We start from the raw sequence: 20,368 nt of genomic DNA, 5'->3' as shown, positions 1-20,368 counted from the left end.
GAGGCCTCGGAAAAATTGTTCGACGTCACGGCGTGTATTAAATTCATTGATGCATGGACAGAGGGGGATGAAGGTGAGTCCTTTGCTGAGGATGTTGCCAGGGTTGGAGGATCTGAGCTATAGGGAGAGGCTGAACAGGCTGGGGCTGTTTTCCCTGGAGCGTCGGAGGCTGAGGGGAGACCTTATAGAGGTTTACAAAATTATGAGGGACATGGATAGGATAAATAGACAAAGTCTTTTCCCTGGGATCGGGGATTCCAGAACTAGAGGGCATAGGTTTAGGGTGAGAGGGGAAACATGTAAAAGAGACCTAAGGGGCAACTTTTTCACGCAGAGGGTGGTACGTGTATGGAATGAGCTGCCAGAGGAAATGGTGGAGGCTGGTACAATTGCAACATTTAAGAGGCATTTGGATGGGTATATGAATAGGAAGGGTTTGGAGGGATATGGGCCGGGTGCTGGCAGGTTGGGACTAGATTGGGTTGGGATGTCTGGTCGGCATGGACCAAAGGGTCTGTTTCCACGCTGTACATCTCTATGACTCTGTGACATTACATGTGGCAGTTTGGCAGAGCATATAGATGTGCAAGGTAACCAGAGTCAAAAGCCATTTTATCAATGTAGACTTTTTCATACACTTAACAGCCAACGCATGGTGGCTCAGTGGTTAGCACTGCTGCCTCACAGTCCCAGGTTCAATTCCACCCTTGGGTGACTGTTTGTGTGGAGTTTGCACATTCTCCCCATGTCTGCGTGGGTTTCTTCCCACAGTCCAAAGATGTGCAGGTCAGGTGGATTGGCCGTGCTAAATTGCCCATAGTGTTAGGTGCATTAGTCAGAGGGAAATTGGTCTGGGTGGGTTACTCTTCAGAGGGTTGGTGTGGACATGTTGGGCCGAAGGGCCTGTTTCCACACTGTAGGGAATCTAATCTAAACAGCCTTTTGTTTGACACAGTGGATGAATCGCAGCTGGAATATAGGATTACCACAAAATGAAGGAATCCTGGCTGCCATCATTGATCTGCCCAGTACTCCCAGCCCCTCTCTGCATCTCCCCCCTGCCTTTCCAACAGCTTGTCCCAATCTATATAGCCTCTCCTCATTCTTCTGACCATCCTTATCTCCCAGGGAAAGCATAGTGGTGCGCTGAGAAAAAACTGATTTGGAAGGAGTCCTTGAGGTCAGTAAAAAGTCCTTCAGCACTTTCCGCCAGTCTCCCTATAAACCTTTGTGACCTGAAATAACAATGTGCAGAGTAATACCGGAAGAAATCAACCAGTCAATAATTTGTAAGCAATGGATGATCTCTTCAAATAGTACTGGGGACAGGGGGTAGTGGAGGAGTTCTTCCTGCTGTGGGAGACAAAGAGAGGACATTGGCTGGTGCTTTGAGCTGACCCTTTTATTCCTGATGAAGGGCTTTTGCCTGAAAAGTTGATTTTCCTGCTCCTCGGATGCTGCCTGACCTGCTGTGCTTTTCCAGCACCACACTGATCTAAACCCTTTAATCAGAATGGCATTGAGTGAACATTGTGTCAGACGTATGCACATGTGCCATTTTGGAACTCTAAAGGCACACATGGTGCCAACATAAAAACCACTGAGGCTAATCACATCCCCATGAGCTATGTGGAGTTGTGAAGCCAATTGACCAAAATAAAACTGACAATACTTCACCACAGAATCTTTCCCCTGGAGTCTTTACCACACAATTCTTTATAAATTTCTCTTCCTCAACTTTTAAGTTGCACTTTTGGTTATTTGACTGAATGTCCTTTATTATTTGGTATCAGTTTTTTTATCTGGCTCCAATCTTGTGATTTTAAAAAATTATTCACCCATGGGACATGGGCATTGCTGACTGGACCAGAATTTATTGCCCATCTCTCGTTGTCCTTGAGAGGGTGGCGGTGAGCTACTTTTTTGAACCAGTGCAGTTTACCTGTTGCAGGTAGACCCACAATCCCTTTAAGGAGGAAATTCCAGAATTTTGACCCAGCAACAGTAAAGAAATAGCAATATAGTCAGAGTGGCGAGTGGCTTGGAGAGGAACTTGCAGGCAGTGGTGTTCACGTGTATCTATTGCCCTTGTCCTTCTAGACAGTATTGGTCATGCGTTTGGAAGGTACTGTCTATTGAATTGAATTGGCTTCATTGCCACATGTACTCAAATAAGTACAGTGAAAGGTTTAAGTCGCCACATACAGTGCCCTCTTAGGTACAGAGGTATCTAGGTAAAGCTTCTTCAGCTGAAAATGTGTTGCTGGAAAAGTGCAGCAGGTCAGGCAGCATCCAAGGAACAGGAGATTTGACGTTTCGGGCATAAGCCCTTCTTCAGGAATGAGCTTCTTCAAGGAAGGCTTATGCCCGAAACGTCGAATCTCCTGTTCCTTGGATGCTGCCTGACCTGCTGCACTTTTCCAGCAACACATTTTCAGCTCTGATCTCCAGCATCTGCAGACCTCACTTTCTCCTCAAAGCTTCTTCAGCTATAAGATTAGTTACAGTGAATAATGTCACCAACACACTGCACCATCTTAGGTACAGAGTGCCCAGAATAGAGAAATGAAGCAAAAAGTTACATTACAGCTATACACAGTATAACCACAGTTCAGAAAAAGAAGAAGAAGCAAAGTTAAAAAGACAAATATCATAATCTCTCTCGAAGAGCTGTCCACAGCAGACCAGTGCAGCGGGCATCCACATGGTCTGACCACTGGCTGCCACCACACTGCGCATTGGACCGCTGTCCTCTGCTTTACAACAGGCCACTGGTCAGTGGCACCCTTCCCTCAAGGCTGCTGGCACTCCGTCCCACCCCCCTTCGGGCCGCTGATCATTGGTGTCCCCATCCCCAGGGCACTGGTCCCTGGCAAACCCCTCTGGGCCACTGATTCCTGGCAGCCACCCTTCCAGGCCACTGGTCTTTGGACGCCCCCTGTGGGCTGCTGTTCCCTGCCCACCACCATCCCTGGGCTACTGGTGCCCCTCCTCTAGGCTGCTGGTCTCTGTGCTCCCCTCTCCACTGGGCCACCAGTCACCGGACCCCGCGTCTTCCCCTGGGCCACTGGTCGCTAACACCTCATGCACCCCCCCCCAAGGCTGCTTCCCCTCCCCCCCCACATCGGGCTGCTGGTCCCTGGTGCCCCCAGACCACTGGTCGCTGGTACCTCCTCACCTCTGGGCTGCTGACCCTGCTCTGGAGCCCAGGAATTGGAGGCCGGGGCCAAGTGTCTGAGACCAGGAGTCTGAGAAGACAGAAGAGGAGAAGCAAACGAGAGAATGGAGGACAGAGTAAGCAAACAAAAGGGTAAGAACAGACAGAGCGGAGGAACTCCAGCTGGAGCATCCTACTCTGCCACCATCCCAAAGGAAGGGTCGAAGGCGTCTTGGTGAATTTCTGCAGTGCTACCACTGAGCGTAGGTGGTGGAGTGATTTCTACTGGATGGTGTCAGACATCTTGAATGTTGTCAGTTCTGCACCCATCCAGGCAAGTGGGAATACCTCATCAGACATCTAGTTCTGACAAGGATCACTGGACCCGAAACATTAACGCTAATTTCTCTCAACAGATGCTTCTTGACCTGCTGAGCTTTTCCAACAATTCCTGTTTCTGTATTCCATAAACTCCTGATTTGTACCTTGTAGATAGTGGACAGGCTTTGGGGAGTCAGGAAATGAGTTACCTCAAGCAGGATTCTTAGCCTCGGACCTGCCTTTGTAACCATTGTATTTATATGGCTAATCTAGTTCAGTTTCTGGTCAATAAATGGTGATGGTGGAGGATTCAGTAATGGGTAACACCATTGAATGTAAAGACACAATGGTTAAGTTGTTTTTCTATTGGAAGTGGTTATTGACTGAATTTGAGTGCCATGACTGTTACTTACCATTTTTTAGCCCAGACTTGGAAATTGTCCAAGTCTTGGACATGGACTGTTTCAGTATTTGAGCAGTCTATTCAAATCAGATAAACTTTGGAATGTATTCTTATGATACTAAACAAATGTGTGTTGTACTTTATGAATAAAATCACCACAAGCATCTCAGAGGCTCCTGATCCTTTACTTGGTTAATTGGATGCAAGTGAAAGCCTCTTTGGTGTCTAAACCAAACCACTGATAGCTGATTATCTAACGGTGAATGTTCTGTTGTGTTATTTCAACTGGAGCCCATACGTGTAACTGCAACTACATTCAAAGCAGAGATTTTCTTTTAAAATGTTTCGTGACCTCTGCACCCCTGTAATTTTAGCCCTTGTTTTGCCTCGCGTTGAGGCAGTGTTGCCTCAGTAACTCATTTTTCAGCTCTAATTTTCAAACCTATATAACACTGCTCAGTCATAACTAAGGAGGGAAAGTAATTATTTCAACTCATTATAAGGTAAGCAGACAATATGTAAGTTCCCCTGACTGAGCTGGTGTGTCAATGTGGGTGGCCATGTCGGAATTTGATTTGGTCTATAGCCTTATTGTTGGCCGTTATATACCTCTCATTTTGTTTTTTGTGCCCTCGCTCCCTCCCTTCCAGATAGGAATCGGGCACCTTTCTGCTTCACATCAGCCTGCAACTTGTGAATCTGAGTTGGACTCCAGCCAATGTGTGGCACATTCTCAATACCATGCCCATCCTCACCCCAGTGTCACTGCGCTGACCCCCCCAGTCATTGTGACAATTCTATTTTATAGTATCTTCTTATGCCACCCCACCAGCCCCTTTCCCATTCATGTTTCTGCTTTTCAGGGATCAACATCCAAAAACTGAATTATAATGCAAAACACTAAGCATTAAGGCATAGCAGCCAGAATCGATAGTGCAGCATCAACTGACAGTCTTCTTGGCAGGAATCAGTGAACAATCAGCAGGAGAAGCCCCTGAGGGGATAAGAGCAATGCAGCGTCTCTAAAACAAAACTTGCAGAAAAATCTAGCATAGCTATCTTTCCTCTTGCTTTGGAGGGAATTTCCAGGCTCCAGAATTAATAATTTCATCCACCTTCAGGACACAACATTGCAATGCAGTGTCTACAAGTTGTACTTGCATTTCAATCCTGCATAGATAAGGACATGATAACATTGCTTGGCTAAAAATGGATGAAGAATAAGGATGAACTGATCCTCCTGTATGCTAAGATTTAAAATTGGAAACCATCTGGAGAAAGATATTTCAAATTTGATTTTCAGTGTTGTTTAACGAGCTTGACAGAGCGCAGAGCTGAAGATTGGGAATATGTCTAAATTATCACGTCTTATACAGAGAATGAAGCAGAGCTGAAAGGTTCTAATTATTTTTGTAAATGGCTTGGATTATTGGAGGTGAATACTCTTCAGCCTCACAGACATCAAGAGCTGGCAAGTTTTGATTCTGAAAGTCAGTGACATTGAAGTGTCAGCCATGATGATGGAGCATTATGCTGTGATACATACCGTTTTTCAAGTGAGGGAGAACACAGCCTCACTATCAGAGCAGACAGAGTATTTATTGTCGTGCATGTTGCAGACACCATCTGCATATTGAATCAGTGAGAAAGGCTGGAAGTTAATGAAATTCAGTATGAGAGTAACAAAGCCATATGGCAGCATCCAAGAAAGAGCATACTTGGAGGCTGCTGGCTTGTCAGGTATGAATTATCACTGTCCAGGATGGTTGTAATCCTCATAGTGTGCAGATGTAGGTTTATACATTTTCATTTTCATGTTTACATGTATGTGAGAGGTAGATATTTGTTTTGCATAGACACCGATTATATTGAGATTATACTATCAAAATAGACCATTCGGCCCAACAGGTCAATACTATTCTTTATGCTTCACACAACCTCTTTCCACTCTACCTCACCTCATGAATGCATTTCCCTCATGTGCATACATATCCGCTGTTCTGTAAAGGCACCTACACTAATCATCTCAATTTCTCTATGCTGTAGCAAATTCCACACTCAAATCATTGTATGGGAAATGAAATTGCTTGTGAATTGCTTATTGAATTTATTGCAGCCCAATTCATCTCCCTGATGTTGCCAACTGTCTAAATTTGACAGGAGTCTAATAATTTACCTTTGGAAGCTATGGCTTACCACAAGGCAATTATTTGTGCAATTAGATAAAACCAGACTCAGACTGTGGCTCCAGGTTTGCATGTTGTTGTACATTGTAATGTCCTTTCAACACGATCGAGTTGTTCATGTGTAATAATGCCAACACACAGCATTGTGACAACGTGACTCGAATATACTGGTGCCATGGTTGTCAGCACATTGGAAAGCTCCAGTATTTAAGAGACAATTCCATTGAACAGGTTGAAGAGGATTAGGGAAAACCCAATTTTTAAAAAGTAGTAATAGATTCACAGAATCCCTACAGGGTAGATAGAGGCCATTCAGCCCATCAAGTCTGCACTGACCCTCCAAAGAGCATCCCACTCAGCCCCACCCCATTCCTGTAACCCTGCATTTCCCGTGTCCAATCCACCTAACCTCCAAATCGTTGGACTGTGGGGAGGAAACCAGAGCACCTGGTGGAAACCCACACAGACACGAGGAGAACGCAACTTGGAGTATGTAGAAACAAATGGACAGGTTGTAACAGAGCTCCAATTTGAGGTGTACAAGTCAGACCGGGGTATGTCATTTGCACATTTGCTGTTTTGTTTTCCTTCGGTCTCACGTTTAAACAGTGTATAAGAAGGATGTTAGATTGAACGTCTACCTGTAGAGGGTCGTGAATCTCTGGAACATATTACCTGCCAGTACAGTAAAGGTGCTGATTCTTTTTACTGCTTCAAGAGGGAGTAGGAATCATTGGTTCAGAGATCAAATCATACAGAAGACTTTATAGCTAACATCAAGTCCTTGTGATATTCTGGTTTAATTTTGATTGACTTTGGTGGGGGGAGGGGGGAGAGTCTGGGTGGGATGCTCTGCGGAGGGTCAGTATGTGCTCAATGAGTCGAATGGCCTGCTTGTAAACTGTAAGGATTCTATGAGTGGTTGGGGGTAATGGATAAGAGCGGAATTTTACAGGATATTTTGTCCATTATTGAGTCTGAGTCTGAGGTATTTCTCTTTTCTTTGCTGTATCAGTAGATTATACAGCAGTGGTGGCACAGGGAGAGTTGGAGGTGGGGTAGTGCGAACCATTAGAATGATAGGGAGCGTTCATCCATAATGTCTAACCATCAAGAGGTGTGGGGTAAGCTCAATCAAACAGTCGGTGTTATCCTGCCTGCCAAAATGAAAAATTCATCAAGAGAGAACTGGTCTGAGGAAGTCCAGCAAGTTTTTCTTCCCTTGGCAGGTGCTACACCATGGGCCAGGGGGGAACTGATAATTAAAGAGAAATACAAAAGTTTCACAGAGAATGAAGAGGGATAGCACGGCTCCTGATGAACTCATAGAGTGTACACCGCAGGGAAACAGGCCATTCGGCCCTTCAAATACAGTCTCCTGATCAGCAAGAGTACTTTGGCCAATCCCATTCGCTTATTCTTCACAGTAGTCCTGAAATTCGGTTTTACCTATTAGCTGCTCATGCAATTCTCTTTTGAAAGCCAAGACTGAATCTGCTTCCACCACACTTTCAGGTAAAACGTTGCCGATTCTGACCAGTTTTTCCATGTGTTGTCTTTCATTCTTTTGCCAGTTCCAATGAGTGGGTGTTCTCTGCTTCTCAACTCTTCCATCAATGAGAGCAGCTTCTCTCTGACTTGGCTCATCGTAGTTTGAACACCTCGATCCAATCTCTTCTCACCCTCTTCTCCAAAGGTAACAACCAAAGTCCCCAATTCTTGGAGGTAGCCATCATGCAAGGGCTGGGGGTTCACTTTCAGAGCCCACCTTTGTCCAAACTGCACATCCAATTGGTCCCAGATTTTGGGGTCACCTCCTCACCCACAGGGCAGGTTGCCCTATTTACCGAGTTAGGTCTTCAGCCACTTTTCTCACCTGCTGGATAGCAATAAGTCAGGGAGGTGTGGGTGGAAACCCTTAAAAGGCTATCAATTGACCATTTAGTGCCTTAATTTCTACCGAGTCAAGAAAGTACTGCAACAGACATCCTCACCCAACATTTAATGGATGAGGTGCCCAGAAAGGAAGGAATATCTTTCAGGATCAACTTTCCCCAATTAGTTCTTGCCACCTCCATGGCTGAGAATATTTCACTCTCCATTTCTGTCTATAAAATGTTTGCATGCACCTATAATGACTTTCTCATTCTGCCCTGCTACTTTCAATTTCATGTACTCCATTCTGTTCCTGCATCCCCATTCGAATTGTGTCCTTTGTTTTCTGTCACTATGCCTTTAGCTTCCTACCAAAGTGTATCACTTCACATTTTAGTGCATGAAATGGCTTCTGCTGGATGTCAGCCTACTCCACCTGCCAGCCTACATTTCCCCGAGGAGAAAATGCGGATCGCAAATGCTGGAGGAATCAGGGTCGAAATGTATGCTTTTCCCGCACCACATTTTTCGACTCTACATTCTCCTGAGGTGTACCACTATCCGCTACACAGTTGGCAATAGTTCCAAACTTTGTGTCTGCAAATTTTAATATTGTGCCACGTACACTCAAGTCTTTGTCATTTGATGTAAAAAAACAGTGAACCTCGTACTGTCCACTGACCCCAATACATACCTCTGTCTTGTCGAGAGGGCAACCATTCACCATTGTTCCTTGTCTCCTGTCACTTGGCCATCTTCGCATCCATGCTGCCACTTTCCCTCTTATTGTTGGGGCATCACCTTTGCTGACAAACCTGTTGTACAGCAGCATGTATGATGGACTTGTAGTGGGTATGAGCTGCCTAGCATCCTGCGACAGATCCAGTCCTGAATTGGTGGCTGTTCACCATGGAGAGCAAATAACATTGAACCTGAAATATATCCAGCTGGGTATCACATTTAGAAATAACTCTTCGGCTTCCTAAACTTAGCGAGGGTGATGGGATGAAAAAATCATGCATGTGTTTAACAAGCACCTAATTTTGACTCAATTCGCAATGTTGAATAGCATATAATGGAAGTAATGAACTGTAGTGGTTTGAAGTGTTCCTCTGTTCTACACACACACACACGCATATACACACACAAACACACCGCTGCAACGAAAAGCTTGTCCATTTGTTAGGCTCTCAGTTTGAATGTATATTAAACACAGCAGGGACCAGTTTCTGTTGCCAATTCTCTCCTACATTGACTCAGAAATACAATTAGTGAGGAAGCGCCTGTAGGTTAGAGTGTTTCAATGTAGTTCCTGAATGCTAAAATTCTCCTTGAAGGTTATTTATTCCAGCTGCAACAGGTCATTGCTACAGTAGTTGTAATGCACGTCCAAAGAACTTTACAAAGTGCTCTTTTTCTGACATTACAGGGTGTCTTTTTGTCAAGATGATGGCGGAGTGGGAGGGCAGGGAGAGTGCTGAGCCCAAGGCTTGTTTGCTCCTGTCAGATTTCTTTCGATTTTCTTTTCTCTTTTTCTCTTTTAAGCCTGGAAAGGGGCGGGTGCACAACAGCCTGGGGTCTCCTGTACAGTGATGAGCAGGCCCTGGGCTGACTCCCCTGGCCTGGACTCACAGGCTAGGCCGAGGCTTCTGGTCCACCTCTAGGCCCAAAGGAGAAAGGTGTACTTAGCTTGTTGTAGTAGTCTCTCTGTGTGGCGGTCTTGACCCGCCATGGTGTTCTTCTTCAGCGGAGGCTTCTGGCTTAGTATCTAGTGGCCTGGCATGGCGAGGCTGGCATTCCGGCTGCACCTTCAGGGCATTCCGTCATTCCTAAAATGGCCTTCCCTGATCCTAGGAGCCATTAATTGAACTGTGATGAACTTTGTCTTATGGAATCATAGAATCCCTACAGTGGGAGATCCAAGATGGCGGCAGTCTGAGTGGTTTCCTGTGCTGGGCTCTGTGCCATACCCCCAGGCAAGGTGGACCTTTACCCTCCCCTTATCAACCACCCCCAAGAGACTAAAGTATTAATTTAAACTTGCTGACTATTAGGAGCTGCTGAAATCGTCTGGGAGCTTTAGGGCCAGGATGTAGTCTGGTAAAGGAAAGGGGCCTAAAGGAGTACAGCAGACAAGGCAGTCCCCTACTCCATCAGCCTGCAGCCAATGTTCAAATTCCTGTGGCGGCCCCCTTGAGTCCAGCAGGACAAGAGCATTTGCTCTTGGAGTTTAGCAAACTCGGAGAGTAGATTCAAGCAGCAGAATGAGCAGGAAATCCAGCTGCTGGAACGAAGATTAGAGGCAGTGGAGGAGAGGACCGCGGCATCAGTGACAGTAGCAGAGGTCTCGGGAACAAGGATCCAAACGCTGGAAGACAAGGTTCGGTTCCTTCAGGAACAAGTCGACGACCTGGAAAACAAGAATAAAAGGAAAACTTACGGGATCAGGGGTCTCCCGGAACGCAAGGAAGGCGAGGACCTTGTCGGCTTTTTGCAGGGGTCGCTCCTGAACTTCCTGGCGTTGGAGTTGGAGTCGGTCCTGGTAAGCGTAGAGCAGGCCGGCTGGATCGCAACGCACAGGTCTGGACCAGAACCACGCCCCCGCGCAGTCCCAGTGCAGCTCCTGTATTATAGAAAAAAACAGCTAATAGTTGAAACAGCAAGAAGACCAGGAAGGAATTCACAAGCTTTAGTGTATAAAGGCCCAAAGATAATGTTTTTTTCAGGACTTTTCAGGGGCCCTAATTAAGAAGAGAAGGACATTTGATGATGTGAAGAGAGAATTAAGGGACCTGACCATTCAATACTCCTAGAGGTACCCCAGCCATGTTGCGTTTCACCCATGGGGGAACGATATAGAACTTTGATTCCGCAGAAAAGGCGAAGGACTTTGTGGAGTCTTTGAATTGAAGGACCTGAGTCGAGTGGAAGGGCAGAGGTATCATTGCAGACAGTGGTTTGGGGGGTTTATTATTACCCCCCTTTCTACTTCCCTTTTCCCCTTTCTTTTTTTGTGGTTATTGGTTTTATATATACAGCTTTGCTGTAAAGTTGTAAAATTGGAATTATGTTTGATATCAGTCGGTTGGGTATTATCTAGGGCTCCCTTTTCTCTTACGCTGTCCTTTTAATTTTGTTTTGGGGGTGGCTATACCTGTGGTTCAGGTGAATGGGGTTGCGGGATATTGTTAACTTTCAGAATGGAAATCACAGGTTTTCCTCATTTGTGAATTGCTAGGGCACAGCCTCAGCTGCAGGGAGTTAAGATGGCAGTAAGGATTGGGAAGAGTGCCCCCTATGGGCAAGGGGGAAGATCTCAAGCAAATTGGGGTAATTTGGGTGTTAGCTTCAATTAAATGCAGTGTTTATTTTTTTAATTGTAGTTATTTTTATAGGACTAGTTCTTAAACCTCATAGAGTTAATATCTTTGTAACTCGTCACACCTCAGATAAGCCTCCTCCCCCTGGGAAACCACTGTCTGTCCTAGATGACCATGGCTAGTGACTTGTTCAGGTGGTGCACCTGGAATATAAAAGGGAGCCATTCCCCCATTAAAAGAAAGAAGGTCTTATCAAGCCTCAGGAAGAAAAGGGTGGACATTGCCCTTCTGCAGGAGACGCATCTAACTGACACGGAAACATCTGAAGTTGCTGCACGGGGTGGGGGAGGTTCTGACAGGATATTTTTCTCATCCTTCAGCTCCAAGAGTAGAGAAGTGGCTAAACAGATAAGAAGGAAGCTCCCTTTCCAGGTAACGGAGCAGATTAAGGATGAACATGGACGGTTTATCATTCTTAAAGCATGGAGAAGAGTACGGCGTTTTCAACGTATATTGTCCCTGGCGCACCCTCTTAAATTTCTAATTGATGCAGTAGCTAAATTAATGAATCTTGGGGTTCACCGTATGATTATAGGAGGAGATTTTAATTGCCTTATAGATCCAGAGATTGACAGGGTGCCATAAGGCCTGGCAGGTATGCCCGTGCAGTCTAAGCAGTTGGTGGACATGTGCGATGAGTTGGGACTAGTGGATGTGTGGAGGAACCTCCTCCCTAATGGAAGAGATTTCACATTCTATTCTAAACCACACAGGTTCCGTATGAGAATTGAAATGTTTTTAATGCCAACTGACGGTCTGCACAGAACATTGGCGTGCAAAATTGGGAATATAGCTGTTTCGGATCATGTGTTTAGATGTTAAAATCCAGGGTAGTGGAATGGATGCACGTCACTGGCGCATGGATCCATTTTTGTTGGGGGATAGCAAATTTGCTGAATACTTTTCAAGAGAGTTCAGGGCCTTTTGGGATATCAATTCAGGTACGGCTAGTAATCCGCCAAAGCTTTGAGAGGCCACTAAGGAATATCTACGAGGTCTGATCATTTCATATTCGAAGACTGGAAAGAGGCAGAGCGAGGAGCAGCAACAGATGCTGGAGGCCTGGCTGAAGGTAGCTGAGAAAACATATTATAATAGGCTGTCATTGGTTAAGCTACAGCGGGTCACAGCTCTCTGGGCTGCTCTCAACTCAATGCACACACAAGTGGCTACAAAAAAGGCTGTGTGAATTTGGATCTGGTAAATATCTGTCTTACTTGACTAGGAGGAAAAAAACTTCCCAATCTATTATGTCTGTTAGGGAGAAGGCTGGTACAATTACCTGTGAATTGAAGAAGATCAATGTTAGGTTTAGGGAATATTTCCCAAAGTATCTCGGTTGGAGGGGGGCGAGCACGGTACAGTGGGAATGCAGTCCTTTTTTTGAAAATCGGACCTTCCCAATATAAGTATAGAGCAGGCTTCCCTTGTGAATGCGCCTTTAACAGTGCAGGAAGCAATAAGGCATCTCCAGGGTGGCAAAGTGCTGGGGCCAGATGGATTGCCAAATGAATTCTATAAGGAATTCATAAACATGATAGTGGAGCCACTTCTGGGGACGTACAAATATTCGTATACACAGGATTGTCTACTGCCTACTCTTAGAGAGGCTAATATCTCCCTCATTTTAAAGAAAGGAGAGGACCCCAAAGAATATGCTTCATATTGACCAATTTCACTGTTGAACATAGATTTCAAAATTTTATCCAAAATGCTGGCTCTGAAGTTGGAGAAAGTCCTGCTCCATATTATAAAAGAAGACCAGACAGGTTTTGTTAAGGGCCGTAGCTCCTCCAACAATATTAGGAGAGTACTGAATACAGTACAGGTATGCCAGCAAAGATTGATTCCGGATTTGGTGGTCTCCCTAGATGCAGAAAAGGTGTTTAATCAGATAGAATGGCCATATCTATTTCAGGTCCTAGAGTGCTTTGGTTTGGGGGGGATCCTTGGCCAGATGGATAGCAGTACTGTATAATGAACCTAAGGTGGTGGCACAGTACTTCAGTGGTTAGCACTGCTGCCTCACAGCACCAGGATCCCAGGTTCAATTCCAGCCTCGGGCGACTGTCTGTGTGGAGTTTGTACATTCTCCCTGTCTGTGTGGTTTCCTTCCACAGTCCAAAGATGTGTAGGTCAGATGAATTGTCTATGCTAAATTGCCTGTAGTGTTAGCTGCATTAGTCAGATGGAAATGGGTCTGGGTGGGTTACTCTTCGGAGGGTCAGTGTGGACTGGTTGGGCCGAAGGGCCTGTTTCTATACTGTAGGGAATCTAATCTCAGTCATTACAAACAGTGTTAAGTCAAATACCTTTAATATTGGAAGAGGTAGTCGACAAGGGTGTCCCCTATCACCACTGTTATTTACCTGGGCAATTGAACCATTAGCCGAAGCTATCAGGAGGGATCCTGAAATTGTATCGTCAAAGGTGGGAATGGGGAAACATAGGATCACCCTATATGCTGGCGATGTCCTTTTATTTTTGGCCAATCCGGAGAAATCTGTTCCTCGACAGATCCAAACAATTCATATGGTGGTTTCTCGGCTTACAGGATCAATTTTACAAAATCAGAAGTCATACCTGTAGGGGGATTAGTGGAGGTACCTAATCTGAAGGATGGAATGCAATTCCTGTTTAGATGGTCGCCAAAAGATTTTGTTATATTTGGGAATTTTTATCACCCCCTCCTTCCACCAGCTGTATAAAGCTAACTATGTACAACTACTAGAGAGGATAAAACAGGATTTGCAGTGGTGGGAGGGGTTACCGTTTACATGGTTGGGCCGAATAGACCTGATTAAGATGAATGTTCTTCCTTGACTGCTGTACCCCATGAGAACGCTCCCGTTGTTGTTACTAAGACAAGTGTTACGGAGGCTCAGTGTTTGCCTAGAGTCCTTTATTGATGTCACAGGCGCCTTCTAATTAATTTCACTAAATTGTAGCTTTTGTGGGCTGAGGGAGGGTCTTCCGGATTTGAAGAAATACTAAATAAGTGCTCCGTTAACATATGTTGGTTACTGAGTATGGGGGAATTCGAAGTCGATTTGGCTTGATATTAAAGCCTCACAGTCGAGATGTCCTTTAATTAATTTATTATTCATGGACAAGATGAAATCCGTCACCTAACAGTGTAAAAGTCCAATTATTTTAAATATGGTAAAAGCCTGGAGGATAATGAGGCAAGATGAAAGCAACTGGTCTAAGACTTCGCCATTTACCCCACTGGTGGGAGCCCAAGGATTTAATCCTAGAAAAATGGACTCCGGCTTTAAGGGCTGGGAGAATAAGGGAATCTTCTGTCTGGGAGACTTATTCGAGGGGGAGGTCCTGATGTCATTTAGTCAGTTAAGTCAGAAATATGGATTGTCTAATAGGGACCTTTTCCAATATTTCCAGATAAGGGACTACATACAGAGGAAGACTACGCTCCTGGTTAAATGTTACAAAGCAGATGTGGAGAAAAGAATACTTCGGGGAACGGGTGCTCTCTCACTCAGTACTTTATATCATTTACAGAAGGGTCACGCCCTGGGGGACATGGAAGGACTCAATAGGACGTGGAATCGAGAGTTAGGAAAGGATATTTCATTGGAGGTATGGGAAGACATCTGGGGGAATGTAAGGAAAATCTCAATATATAACAGAGTGCAGGCCATGCAATTGAAGATCTTACACAGGGCTCCTATAGCGCCAGAGAGGCTAGATAAGTTCAAGAGAGGAGTATCGTCAGGGTGTCCTAAATGTAACATTAGTATAGGCATCTCACACACTGTTACTGGTTCTGTTGTAAGATCCAGAGATACTGGAATGCTATAGTAAGGGAACTAAAGGTCATCCTGGGGATTGAAATTAACGTAGACCCAGTGTTGTTTCTTTTGGGGTTGTCAAATTTGCCCTCTCTGGGGGAACATGGGAAGAGATTGTGTAATATTCTTACTCACTGTGTGAGAAGAACATTCTAGTAAACTGGACATCAGAAAAACCACCAGGTGTTATGGGGTGGTGTAGGCTGGTGATGGAGCATCTCCCCCAAGACTACCTCACAAATATGGTGCACCACAAAACGGAACAGTTTTACAACATATGGCAGCCCTTTCTCAATTATATTGATGCTGACTTATCAGTGATATTAGTCAAGGCCGTGGTATAGCCATGGGAATCAGTATGGGTGCCTGTGGGACGCCTGGAGGAGGAGGCAGGGAGATAAAGAATATGGGTAGTGTAGATGGTGCTCCCAGGGATGGAGTCTCAGTGGAGGTGTGATGAGTGAGATAGAATAACATAGATATTATTTCATTTAAGTTATTTGAATTTAGTTTAAGATAGTATTTGTTTAATATGTTTGTAGTTTAGTTTACGTTAAGTAGATATGTTTGTTGTGTTAGAATAGAAGGTCATTTATTAACAATGGTAAGTGTTCCGGCTTTTTTGTACTGCCTTTTTCTCTGTTTGAATGGAGTTATTCTTCTTTTGTATATAAATGTTTTGTAAAAGATTTAAAATGTTTTTCAATAAAAATATTTTTAAAGAAGTCCCTACAGTGTGGAAACAGGCCATTTGGCCCAACAAGTCCACCCTCTGAAGAGTAACCCACCCATTCCCCTACCCTATTACTCTACATTTACCCCTGACTAATGCATCTAATCTACACATCCCTGAATACTACAGGCAATTTAACATGGTCAATTCACCTAACCTGCACATCTTTGGACTGTGGGATGAAAGCAGAGCACCCAGAGGAAACCCATGCAGACATGGGAAGAATGTACAAACTCCACACAGACAGTCACCCAAGGTTGGAATCAAACCCAGGTCCCGTCAAGCAGCAGTGCTAACCACTGAGCCACCGTGCCACCCTGAATTTTACCTTTCCTTATTATTACATAATACTTCCATCATTGATGTAGGCGCCATGATGAGGTGATTTATAAAACTTTTTGCTGTATTTTTCATGTAAAAGTACATGTGACAACAAATTTCTATGTTATTCTATCCTGGTCTCCTCTGGGTCCTCAGGGAGTCTATGGCCAGGAGCTGTTTATTATCAAAGCACTCTCAGTTGTCCTATCAATGAGACAAGCACAGCGTCAGTACACCTTGGGCAGATTACATGGTTGGGGTGGGGAGACTTTTCTGGGCTCTGGGCACAGCATGGAAACATAAAACACAAGTATCGAAATTAGTGAATTATTTGTGCCTAAATGCGGATCGGTTAAATTTGCTCAAAAGATCTTTTGAAGAGAATCATGAATTTTACAGTGCATTAAATGCAAAAAAGGGAAGTTAAAAGGAACCTAATTAGCAGAGTGTGTGTCTTCTGTGCCACAATAGTTTTTCTACATTTCTTCAATTCTAAGACATGCCTTGTCTCACTCTAAACACATTCTAAACCAATGGTTTCAGAATGGTAATGACCTGCAAATTGTTTTTGGAGTAATTTGGAGCAGGTTGGAGTCATACCTGGTAAGTAGGAAGATGGTTATGGTTGTTGGACCTCGGTCATCTCAGCTCCAGGATATTTCTGCAGGAGTTCCTCAGGATAGTGTCCTTGGCCCAACCGCCTTCAGCTATTTCATCATAGAGCAGTACATGCCCTTTGGCCCTCGACGTTGCACTGACCTGTGAAACCAATCTAAAGCTCATCGAACCAACACTTTTCCATTATCATCCATATGTTTACCCGATGACTATTTAAATGCCCTTAATGTTGCCGAGTCCACTACTGTTGCAGGCAGGGCATTCCACGCACTCACTACTCTCTGAGTAAAGAACCTATCTCTGACATCTGTCCTATATATCACCCCTCAATTTAAAACTATGTCCCCTCATGTTAGCCATCACCATCCAAGAACAAAGATTCTCTTGAAGGGCTTTTGCCCGAAACGTCGATTTTCCTGCTCCTCGGATGCTGCCTGAACTGCTGTGCTTTTCCAGCAATACTCCCAACTGCAGCCGCACCAGAGTTTTGTATAGCTGCAACATGACCTCTTGGCTCCGAAACTCAATCCCTCTACTAATAAAAGGTAACACATTGTACACCTCCTTAAGAACTCTATCAACCTGTTTGCAACTTTCAGGGATCTATGTACATAGACATCGAGATCTCTCTGCTCATCCACACTACCAAGAATCTTACCATTAGCCCAGTATTCTTATCATTAGCCCACCTCAAACTTTTCCACATTAAACTCCATTTGCCACCTCTTAGCCCAGCTCTGCAGCTTATCTCTGTCTCTCTGTAACCTACAACATCCTTCCACACTGTCCATAACTCCACCAACTTAAGTGTCATCCGCAAATTTACTAACCCATCCTTCTATGCCCTCATCTAGGTCATTTATAAAAATGACAAACAGCAGTGGCCTGAAAACAGATCCTTGCAGAACACCACTAGTAACTGAACTCCAGATTGAACATTTCCCATCAACCACCACCCTCTGTCTTCTTACAGCTAGCCAATTTCTGATCCAAACCGCTAAATCACCCTCAATCCCATGCCTCATCAATGACCTTCCCTTCATCATAAGGTCAGAAGTGGGGATATTTGCTGATGATTGCACAATGTTCAGCACCATTCAGGACTCCTCAGGTACTGAAGCAGTCCATGTTCAAATGGGCAGAAAGACCTGGACAATATCCAGGTTTGGACTGAAAAGTGCGAAGTAACTTCCACACCATGCTAGTGTCAGGCAATGACCATCTCCAACAAGAGAGTCTAACAATCTCCCCTTGACATATAATGGATTTCTATAGCTGAATCCTTCACTATCAACATCCTGGGAGTTACAATCAGGTCCAATGATGTTTGGCTGGCAGGTTCTTAGCTTCTTGTTTCTCCTATTTCAACTTTCTTAAACAGTGGAGTGAAATTTTCAAACCTCTAATCTAATTAATTCAATTTTGAAAAATAACCTCCTGTACATCCACTGAGCCTGTAGCCATCTCAATACTCCAGGGTGAAGGACATCAAATCCTAGGGATTTGTCAATTTTCGGGCCTAATAATTTCTCCATTTCTCCATTTTTATTAATGCTAATTGGTTTCAATTCTGCACTCTCACTCGAACCTTGGACCTTAATTATTTTGGGGAGACTTCTTCCTCTCAGAAGACAGGCACAAAAAACTGAATCTGGCAGTTATAAAAACTCAGCAGGACTGGCAGAATCTGTGGAGAGAAAACAGAGTTAATGCTTTGGGTCCAGTGACCCTTCTTCAGAACAAGGCTCAGTGTGGCAGAGTCGGAGTTGCGTTCGTGTTTTTGAAGGTTTATGACCGAAAGGCCTTGGTAGTTTTATTAAACCCACTGCATTACCTACCCCGCTCTCCAGTATCCCTCATGTCTGATTTCCATCCTATCTTACCGCACACTGTTCCCAGACTAACGCACCACTTAGCAGATATCCACTAAATAAACAGGCATCCCTTGCGCTATCGTTAAAAGCCTGCTGTTAAGAGGAGCACGGGCATTCTGAACCTGCCCTACTCAGTCAAGCGTAGAGTTGGAACATGGCAATGAAGGGGAAGATGGTACTGTAATTTTCCAACAGGGACCTGAAGGCCTTAGTCGAACAGGGTGGCGCATAAAGAAGAGGCGCTCTCTTCTGGAGAACCGGCTGCATTGCCTCAAGATGCCAACCTACTCCAAGGTCATCACCCAAGTCAATGCCATCTTCAGGGTTTGCAGGAATGAGCAGCAGTGCCCTAAGGAGGTCATTTACATATTACAAAGGAATTTTGATCGATAGAGCTTTGAATACTTTGTCATCTCACTTCCTGCTGTGGGCAAAAGAACACAAACCCTGATATTTCGAGAGCTAGCAATCACACAGTCGGTTTGTTGCTCCCATAGTACTGAGCTCTGTATTTTTGACCCAGGAATTCCAATCCTGGCCTCTTGAGAAATGCAGAGCTGGCTGAAACCAACACAGCTCCCTCCGTGGTGAAAGCAAGGCAGGAGATAACAAACCACAAGCTCTTTTACAACACTCAGTGGACTGTGTTCTGAGATTTAAATGTTCACCCTCACAGCCAGAAACTGTGACAGCTGCTATGAAAGGGTAAGTAAGCAAGGTAAAGTTGGAGTTGATGTGCCAGTTGGTTACGTAGTTAGAGTGCCAGGTAGGTAGAGTGCAAGGTGATTAGGGTGCCAAGTAAGTAGAATGCCAGGATGGTTATACAGTGATTGAGGTGATGTTGGGAGCCCATGGGGTTGTGGCAGGGTGAGGTGAGGATGGCAGCAAAAGCCAGAGTGGGTTGTTGAGGCCAGCAATGAGGATTTACGGCAGATAGCTGGCAGAGGTTAATGTAGCAGCAGTTTGTCAGGGCCAGTAGGTGACAGAGCTTGGCCAGAGGGGAGTGGAATAGTTATAGCTAGAAAAGGTAGGACGTTGAGACTGGAAGGATGGGATGTAGTGACCAGCAGAAGAGAGCATGATGTCCTCAGAGTGGAATTGTGTTGTGTCAGATGTATTCTGTTTGGAGGCTGATTATCTCAGGAGTGTAAGGGATTGGACAGGGAGATGTAGTTTGGAGGGCAGGGTGGTAAGTTGGAGTGGGGTGGGGTATCAGCTTAATAGTTACCAAAAAATTAAACTAGGCTTTCATTTGTTTTTCTGGACCACTTAAACAAAGCAGAACCCTCCAAATTCTCTGCAGTAATGGGTATTTTCCAGATGCAGGGAATTGAATGTCCAAATCTTCAATTACCCAAGCCTTTTTTATAACTCTGTGCTGCCCCAACAACTACCTGGCTTTCAGAATGTCTCTGCCAGAGTTATAGATAACAATGATAATGTGTTTATTGATGGATTGGTGAGGGTGACGGAACGGAGAAGCATTAATTTATGTCAGGATTAGAATTACTGGAGGAAGTGGCAGATTTTTAGAAATATTTTTTGGTGGTATATGGGCATCACTGGTATTTTTGCCCAATCCTAATTGTCCTTGAGAAGGTGACGGAGCACCATCTTTTTGAATTGTTGCAGCCCACATGGCGTAGATTATACCCCACGGGACTATGGGGAAGGGAAATGGTGATATC

This window comes from Hemiscyllium ocellatum, chromosome 9 (genome assembly GCF_020745735.1).
Source record: "Hemiscyllium ocellatum isolate sHemOce1 chromosome 9, sHemOce1.pat.X.cur, whole genome shotgun sequence".
NCBI classification, from domain to species: Eukaryota; Metazoa; Chordata; class Chondrichthyes; order Orectolobiformes; family Hemiscylliidae; genus Hemiscyllium; species Hemiscyllium ocellatum.
This window is presented reverse-complemented; position numbering follows the sequence as displayed.